The sequence below is a fragment of the Ambystoma mexicanum genome, chromosome 4q (assembly GCF_040938575.1).
Source record: "Ambystoma mexicanum isolate Mex_15411 chromosome 4q, UKY_AmexF1_1, whole genome shotgun sequence".
NCBI lineage: Eukaryota > Metazoa > Chordata > Amphibia > Caudata > Ambystomatidae > Ambystoma > Ambystoma mexicanum.
In genome coordinates, this window is record NC_090928.1 from 528,963,310 (window position 1) to 528,971,494 (window position 8,185).

General features: G+C 40.1%; 6 non-coding genes across 6 annotated transcripts; all 6 read right to left on the reverse strand.

The window, feature by feature from the left end:
* Positions 1-202: 202 nt before the first annotated feature.
* Positions 203-275, reverse strand: TRNAK-CUU (transfer RNA lysine (anticodon CUU)). Its single transcript has one exon. It is a non-coding gene; the product is annotated as a tRNA-Lys (tRNA).
* Positions 276-1,199: 924 nt separating this feature from the next.
* Positions 1,200-1,272, reverse strand: TRNAK-CUU (transfer RNA lysine (anticodon CUU)). Its single transcript has one exon. It is a non-coding gene; the product is annotated as a tRNA-Lys (tRNA).
* A 3,831-nt stretch (positions 1,273-5,103) lies between these two features.
* TRNAK-CUU (transfer RNA lysine (anticodon CUU)) lies at positions 5,104-5,176 on the reverse strand. The gene has a single exon. It is a non-coding gene; the product is annotated as a tRNA-Lys (tRNA).
* Positions 5,177-5,278: 102 nt separating this feature from the next.
* Positions 5,279-5,351, reverse strand: TRNAK-CUU (transfer RNA lysine (anticodon CUU)). The gene has a single exon. It is a non-coding gene; the product is annotated as a tRNA-Lys (tRNA).
* Positions 5,352-6,368: 1,017 nt separating this feature from the next.
* On the reverse strand, positions 6,369-6,441 carry TRNAK-CUU (transfer RNA lysine (anticodon CUU)). The gene has a single exon. It is a non-coding gene; the product is annotated as a tRNA-Lys (tRNA).
* Positions 6,442-6,543: 102 nt separating this feature from the next.
* Positions 6,544-6,616, reverse strand: TRNAK-CUU (transfer RNA lysine (anticodon CUU)). The gene has a single exon. It is a non-coding gene; the product is annotated as a tRNA-Lys (tRNA).
* Positions 6,617-8,185: the final 1,569 nt, after the last annotated feature.

Sequence of the window (8,185 nt, forward strand, 5' to 3'; positions counted from 1 at the left end):
AAAAAGCACTAAAATTTCAGTTGTTTTCACCCAACGTGGGGCTCGAACCCACGACCCTGAGATTAAGAGTCTCATGCTCTACCGACTCAGCTAGCTGGGCTCCTTTGGATGCCTATAGTTTTCTTCCCTATCCCTGCAATGCCGTTTTCCACAGATAGGATGTATTTTTTTGGTCAAAAAGCACTAAAATGTTAGTTGTTTTCGCCCAACGTGGGGCTCGAACCCACGACCCTGAGATTAAGAGTCTCATGCTCTACCGACTGAGCTAGCCGGGCTCCTTTGCATGCCTATAGTTTTCTTCCCTATCCCTGCACTGCCGGTTTCCACAGATAGGATGCTGTGTAATCATAGGCTCTGGTGGAGTTTGGAAAGAAAATACACATCAGCCAGAGGCAGAAATAGTCTAAGAAAGTATCAAACACAATTACCAGTCAATATCAGAACGCTTTGAAGAATATAAAGAAATAGCTGACTGAACCTGTGTGAAAAAAAGTCTTATTTGTGTTTTCTCCACTTTATTTTATAATAAGATGATACATACTTTTTATTTTACAGTGAATACATTAAGGTATGGTATTGCCCCATTACACATCATCCAGACATGCATTCATATATTGCATGTTAACAATGAAAATATTGCAAATATTGTAAAGAGACTTTCAATTTCTATTTTTTTGGTCAAAAAGCACTACAATTTTAGTTGTTTTCGCCCAACCCACGACCCTGAGATTAAGAGTCTCATGCTCTACCGACTGAGCTAGCCGGGCTCCTTTGGATGCCTATAGTTTTCTTCCCTATCCCTGCACTGCCGTTTTCCACAGATTGGATGCTGTGTAATCATAGGCTCTGGTGGAGTTTGGAAAGAAAATACACATCAGCCAGAGGCAGAAATAGTCTAAGAAAGTATCAAACACAATTACCAGTCAATATCAGAACGCATTGAAGAATATCAGGAAATAGCCGATTAAACCTGTGTGGAAAAAAGTCTTATTTGTGTTTTCTCCACTTTATTTTATAGTAAGATGATACATACTTTTTCTTTTACAGTGAATACATTAAGGTGTGGTATTGCCCCATTACACATCATCCAGACATGCATTCATATATTGCATGTTAACAATGAAAATATTGCAAATATTGTAAAGAGACTTTCAATTTCTATTTTTTTGGTCAAAAAGCACTAAAATTTTAGTTGTTTTCGCCCAACGTGGGGCTCGAACCCACGACCCTGAGATTAAGAGTCTCATGCTCTACCGACTGAGCTAGCCGGGCTCCTTTGGATGCCTATAGTTTTCTTCCCTATCCCTGCATTGCCGTTTTCCACAGATAGGATGTATTTTTTTGGTCAAAAAGCACTAAAATTTTAGTTGTTTTCGCCCAACGTTTTCTTCCCTATCCCTGCACTGGCGCTTTCCACAGATAGGATGTATTTTTTTGGTCAAAAAGCACTACAATTTTAGCCCAACGTGGGGCTCGAACCCACGACCCTGAGATTAAGAGTCTCATGCTCTACCGACTGAGCTAGCCGGGCTCCTTTGGATGCCTATAGTTTTCTTCCATATCCCTGCACTGCCGTTTTCCACAGATAGGATGTATTTTTTTGGTCAAAAAGCACTACAATTTTAGTTGTTTTCGCCCAACATGGGGCTCGAACCCACGACCCTGAGTTTAAGAGTCTCATGCTCTACCGTCTGAGCTAGCCGGGCTCCTTTGGATGCCTATAGTTTTCTTCCCTATCCCTGCACTGCCGTTTTCCACAGATAGGATGCTGTGTAATCATAGGCTCTGGTGGAGTTTGGAAAGAAAATACACATCAGCCAGAGGCAGAAATAGTCTAAGAAAGTATTAAACACAATTACCAGTCAATATCAGAACGCATTGAAGAATATCCGGAAATAGCCGATTAAACCTGTGTGGAAAAAAGTCTTATTTGTGTTTTCTCCACTTTATTTTATAGTAAGATGATACATACTTTTTCTTTTACAGTGAATACATTAAGGTGTGGTATTGCCCCATTACACATCATCCAGACATGCATTCATATATTGCATGTTAACAATCAAAATATTGCAAATATTGTAAAGAGACTTTCAATTTCTATTTTTTTGGTCAAAAAGCACTAAAATTTTAGTTGTTTTCGCCCGTTTTCTTCCCTATCCCTGCACTGCCGCTTTCCACAGATAGGATGTATTTTTTTGGTCAGAAAGCACTACAATTTTAGTTGTTTTCGCCCAAGGTGGGGCTCGAACCCATGACCCTGAGATTAAGAGTCTCATGCTCTACCGACTGAGCTAGCCGGGCTCCTTTGGATGCCTATAGTTTTCTTCCCTATCCCTGCACTGCCGTTTTCCACAGATAGGATGTATTTTTTTGGTCAAAAAGCACTACAATTTTAGTTGTTTTCACCCAACCTGGGGCTCGAACCCACGACCCTGAGATTAAGAGTCTCATGCTCTACCGACTGAGCTAGTCGGGCTCCTTTGGATGCCTATAGTTTTCTTCCCTATCCCTGCACTGCCGTTTTCCACAGATAGGATGCTGTGTAATCATAGGCTCTGGTGGAGTTTGGAAAGAAAATACACATCAGCCAGAGGCAGAAATAGTCTAAGAAAGTATCAAACACAATTACCAGTCAATATCAGAACGCTTTGAAGAATGAACCTGTGTGAAAAAAAGTCTTATTTGTGTTTTCTCCACTTTATTTTATAATAAGATGATACATACTTTTGCTTTTACAGTGAATACATTAAGGTATGGTATTGCCCCATTACACATCATCCAGACATGCATTCATATATTGCATGTTAACAATGAAAATATTGCAAATATTGTAAAGAGACTTTCAATTTCTATTTTTTTGGTCAAAAAGCAGTACAATCTTAGTTGTTTTCGCCCAACGTGGGGCTCGAACCCACGACCCTGAGATTAAGAGTCTCATGCTCTACCGACTGAGCTAGCCAGGCTCCTTTGGATGCCTATAGTTTTCTTCCCTATCCCTGCACTGCCGTTTTCCACAGATAGGATGTATTTTTTTGTTCAAAAAGCACTACAATTTTAGTTGTTTTCGCCCAACGTGGGGCTCGAACCCACGACCCTGAGATTAAGAGTCTCATGCTCTACCGACTGCGCTAGCCGGGCTCCTTTGGATGCCTATAGTTTTCTTCCCTATCCCTGCATTGCCGCTTTCCACAGATAGGATGCTGTGTAATCATAGGCTCTGGTGGAGTTTGGAAAGAAAATACACATCAGCCAGAGGCAGAAATAGTCTAAGAAAGTATCAAACACAATTACCAGTCAATATCAGAACGCTTTGAAGAATATCAGGAAATAGCTGACTGAACCTGTGTGAAAAAAAGTCTTATTTGTGTTTTCTCCACTTTATTTTATAATAAGATGATACATACTTTTTATTTTACAATGAATACATTAAGGTATGGTATTGCCCCATTACACATCATCCAGACATGCATTCATATATTGCATGTTAACAATGAAAATATTGCAAATATTGTAAAGAGACTTTCAATTTCTATTTTTTTGGTCAAAAAGCGCTACAATTTTAGTTGTTTTCGCCCAACCCACGACCCTGAGATTAAGAGTCTCATGCTCTACCGACTGAGCTAGCCGGGCTCCTTTGGATGCCTATAGTTTTCTTCCCTATCCCTGCACTGCCGTTTTCCACAGATAGTATGCTGTGTAATCATAGGCTCTGGTGGAGTTTGGAAAGAAAATACACATCAGCCAGAGGCAGAAATAGTCTAAGAAAGTATCAAACACAATTACCAGTCAATATCAGAACGCATTGAAGAATATCAGGAAATAGCCGATTAAACCTTTGTGGAAAAAAGTCTTATTTGTGTTTTCTCCACTTTATTTTATAGTAAGATGATACATACTTTTTCTTTTACAGTGAATACATTAAGGTGTGGTATTGCCCCATTACACATCATCCAGACATGCATTCATATATTGCATGTTAACAATCAAAATATTGCAAATATTGTAAAGAGACTTTCAATTTCTATTTTTTTGGTCAAAAAGCACTAAAATTTTAGTTGTTTTCGCCCAACGTGGGGCTCGAACCCACAACCCTGAGATTAAGAGTCTCATGCTCTACCGACTGAGCTAGCCGGGCTCCTTTGGATGCCTATAGTTTTCTTCCCTATCCCTGCACTGCCGTTTTCCACAGATAGGATGTATTTTTTTGGTCAAAAAGCACTAAAATTTTAGTTGTTTTCGCCCAACGTTTTCTTCCCTATCCCTGCACTGCCGCTTTCCACAGATAGGATGTATTTTTTTGGTCAAAAAGCACTACAATTTTAGTTGTTTTCGCCCAACGTGAGGCTCGAACCCACGACCCTGAGATTAAGAGTCTCATGCTCTACCGACTGAGCTAGCCGGGCTCCTTTGGATGCCTATAGTTTTCTTCCCTATCCCTGCACTGCCGCTTTCCACAGATAGGATGTATTTTTTTGGTCAAAAAGCACTACAATTTTAGTTGTTTTCGCCCAAGGTGGGGCTCGAACCCACGACCCTGAGATTAAGAGTCTCATGCTCTACCGACTGAGCTAGCTGGGCTCCTTTGGATGCCTATTGTTTTCTTCCCTATCCCTGCACTGCCGTTTTCCACAGATAGGATGCTGTGTAATCATAGGCTCTGGTGGAGTTTGGAAAGAAAATACACATCAGCCAGAGGCAGAAATAGTCTAAGAAAGTATCAAACACAATTACCAGTCAATATCAGAACGCTTTGAAGAATATCAGGAAATAGCTGACTGAACCTGTGTGAAAAAAAGTCTTATTTGTGTTTTCTCCACTTTATTTTATAATAAGATGATACATACTTTTTCTTTTACAGTGAATACATTAAGGTATGGTATTGCCCCATTACACATCATCCAGACATGCATTCATATATTGCATGTTAACAATCAAAATATTGCAAATATTGTAAAGAGACTTTCAATTTCTATTTTTTTGGTCAAAAAGCACTAAAATTTTAGTTGTTTTTGCCCAACGTTTTCTTCCCTATCCCTGCACTGCCGCTTTCCACAGATAGCATGTATTTTTTTGGTCAAACAGCAGTACAATTTTAGTTGTTTTCGCCCAACGTGGGGCTCGAACCCACGACCCTGAGATTAAGAGTCTCATGCTCTACCGACTGAGCTAGCCGGGCTCCTTTGGATGCCTATAGTTTTCTTCCCTATCCCTGCACTGCCGTTTTCCACAGATAGGATGTATTTTTTTGGTCAAAAAGCACTACAATTTTAGTTGTTTCCGCCCAACGTGGGGCTCGAACCCACGACCCTGAGATTAAGAGTCTCATGCTCTACCGACTGAGCTAGCCGGGCTCCTTTGGATGCCTATAGTTTTCTTCCCTATCCCTGCATTGCCGCTTTCCACAGATAGGATGCTGTGTAATCATAGGCTCTGGTGGAGTTTGGAAAGAAAATACACATCAGCCAGAGGCAGAAATAGTCTAAGAAAGTATCAAACACAATTACCAGTCAATATCAGAACGCTTTGAAGAATATCAGGAAATAGCTGACTGAACCTGTGTGAAAAAAAGTCTTATTTGTGTTTTCTCCAATTTATTTTATAATAAGATGATACATACTTTTTATTTTACAATGAATACATTAAGGTATGGTATTGGCCCATTACACATCATCCAGACATGCATTCATATATTGCATGTTAACAATGAAAATATTGCAAATATTGTAAAGAGACTTTCAATTTCTATTTTTTTGGTCAAAAAGCACTACAATTTTAGTTGTTTTCGCCCAACCCACGACCCTGAGATTAAGAGTCTCATGCTCTACCGACTGAGCTAGCCGGGCTCCTTTTGATGCCTATAGTTTTCTTCCCTATCCCTGCACTGCCGTTTTCCACAGATAGGATGCTGTGTAATCATAGGCTCTGGTGGAGTTTGGAAAGAAAATACACATCAGCCAGAGGCAGAAATAGTCTAAGAAAGTATCAAACACAATTACCAGTCAATATCAGAATGCATTGAAGAATATCAGGAAATAGCCGATTAAACCTGTGTGGAAAAAAGTCTTATTTGTGTTTTCTCCACTTTATTTTATAGTAAGATGATACATACTTTTTCTTTTACAGTGAATACATTAAGGTATGGTATTGCCCCATTACACATCATCCAGACATGCATTCATATATCGCATGTTAACAATCAAAATATTGCAAATATTGTAAAGAGACTTTCAATTTCTATTTTTTTGGTCAAAAAGCACTAAAATTTTAGTTGTTTTCGCCCAACGTTTTCTTCCCTATCCCTGCACTGCCGCTTTCCACAGATAGGATGTATTTTCTTGGTCAAAAAGCACTACAATTTTAGTTGTTTTCGCCCAACGTGGGGCTCGAACCCACGACCCTGAGATTAAGAGTCTCATGCTCTACCGACTGAGCTAGCCGGGCTCCTTTGGACGCCTATAGTTTTCTTCCCTATCCCTGCACTGCCGTTTTCCACAGATAGGATGTATTTTTTTTGTCAAAAAGCACTACAATTTTAGTTGTTTTCGCCCAACGTGGGGCTCGAACCCACGACCCTGAGATTAAGAGTCTCATGCTCTACCGACTGAGCTAGCCGGGCTCCTTTGGATGCCTATAGTTTTCTTCCCTATCCCTGCACTGCCGTTTTCCACAGATAGGATGCTGTGTAATCATAGGCTCTGGTGGAGTTTGGAAAGAAAATACACATCAGCCAGAGGCAGAAATAGTCTAAGAAAGTATCAAACACAATTACCAGTCAATATCAGAACGCATTGAAGAATATCAGGAAATAGCCGATTAAACCTGTGTGGAAAAAAGTCTTATTTGTGTTTTCTCCACTTTATTTTATAGTAAGATGATACATACTTTTTCTTTTACAGTGAATACATTAAGGTGTGGTATTGCCCCATTACACATCATCCAGACATGCATTCATATATTGCATGTTAACAATCAAAATATTGCAAAAATTGTAAAGAGACTTTCAATTTCTATTTTTTTGGTCAAAAAGCACTAAAATGTTAGTTGTTTTCGCCCAACGTTTTCTTCCCTATCCCTGCACTGCCGCTTTCCACAGATAGGATGTATTTTTTTGGTCAAAAAGCACTACAATTTTAGTTGTTTTCGCCCAAGGTGGGGCTTGAACCCACAACCCTGAGATTAAGAGTCTCATGCTCTACCGACTGAGCTAGCCGGGCTCCTTTGGATGCCTATAGTTTTCTTCCCTATCCCTGCACTGCCGTTTTCCACAGATAGGATGTGTTTTTTTCGTCAAAAAGCACTACAATTTTAGTTGTTTTCGCCCAACGTGGGGCTCGAACCCACGACCCTGAGATTAAGAGTCTCATGCTCTACTGACTGAGCTAGCCGGGCTCCTTTGGATGCCTCTAGTTTTCTTCCCTATCCCTGCATTGCCGCTTTCCACAGATAGGATGTTGTGTAATCATAGGCTCTGGTGGAGTTTGGAAAGAAAATACACATCAGCCAGAGGCAGAAATAGTCTAAGAAAGTATCAAACACAATTACCAGTCAATATCAGAACGCATTGAAGAATATCAGGAAATAGCCGATTAAACCTGTGTGGAAAAAAGTCTTATTTGTGTTTTCTCCACTTTATTTTATGGTAAGATGATACATACTTTTTCTTTTACAGTGAATACATTAAGGTGTGGTATTGCATGTTAACAATGAAAATATTGCAAATATTGTAAAGAGACTTTCAATTTCTATTTTTTTGGTCAAAAAGCACTAAAATTTTAGTTGTTTTCGCCCAACGTGGGGCTTGAACCCACGACCCTGAGATTAAGAGTCTCATGCGCTACCGACTGAGCAAGCCGGGCTCCTTTGGATGCCCATAGTTTTCTTCCCTATCCCTGCACTGCCGGTTTCCACAGATAGGATGTATTTTTTTGGTCAAAAAGCACTACAATTTTAGTTGTTTTCGGCCTACGTGTGGCTTGAACCCACGACCCTGAGATTAAGAGTCTCATGCTCTACCGACTGAGCTAGCCGGGCTCCTTTGGATGCCTATAGTTTTCTTCCCTATCCCTGCACAGCCGCTTTCCACAGATAGGATGCTGTGTAATCATAGGCTCTGGTGGAGTTTGGAAAGAAAATACACATCAGCCAGAGGCAGAAATAGTCTAAGAAAGTATCAAACACAATTACC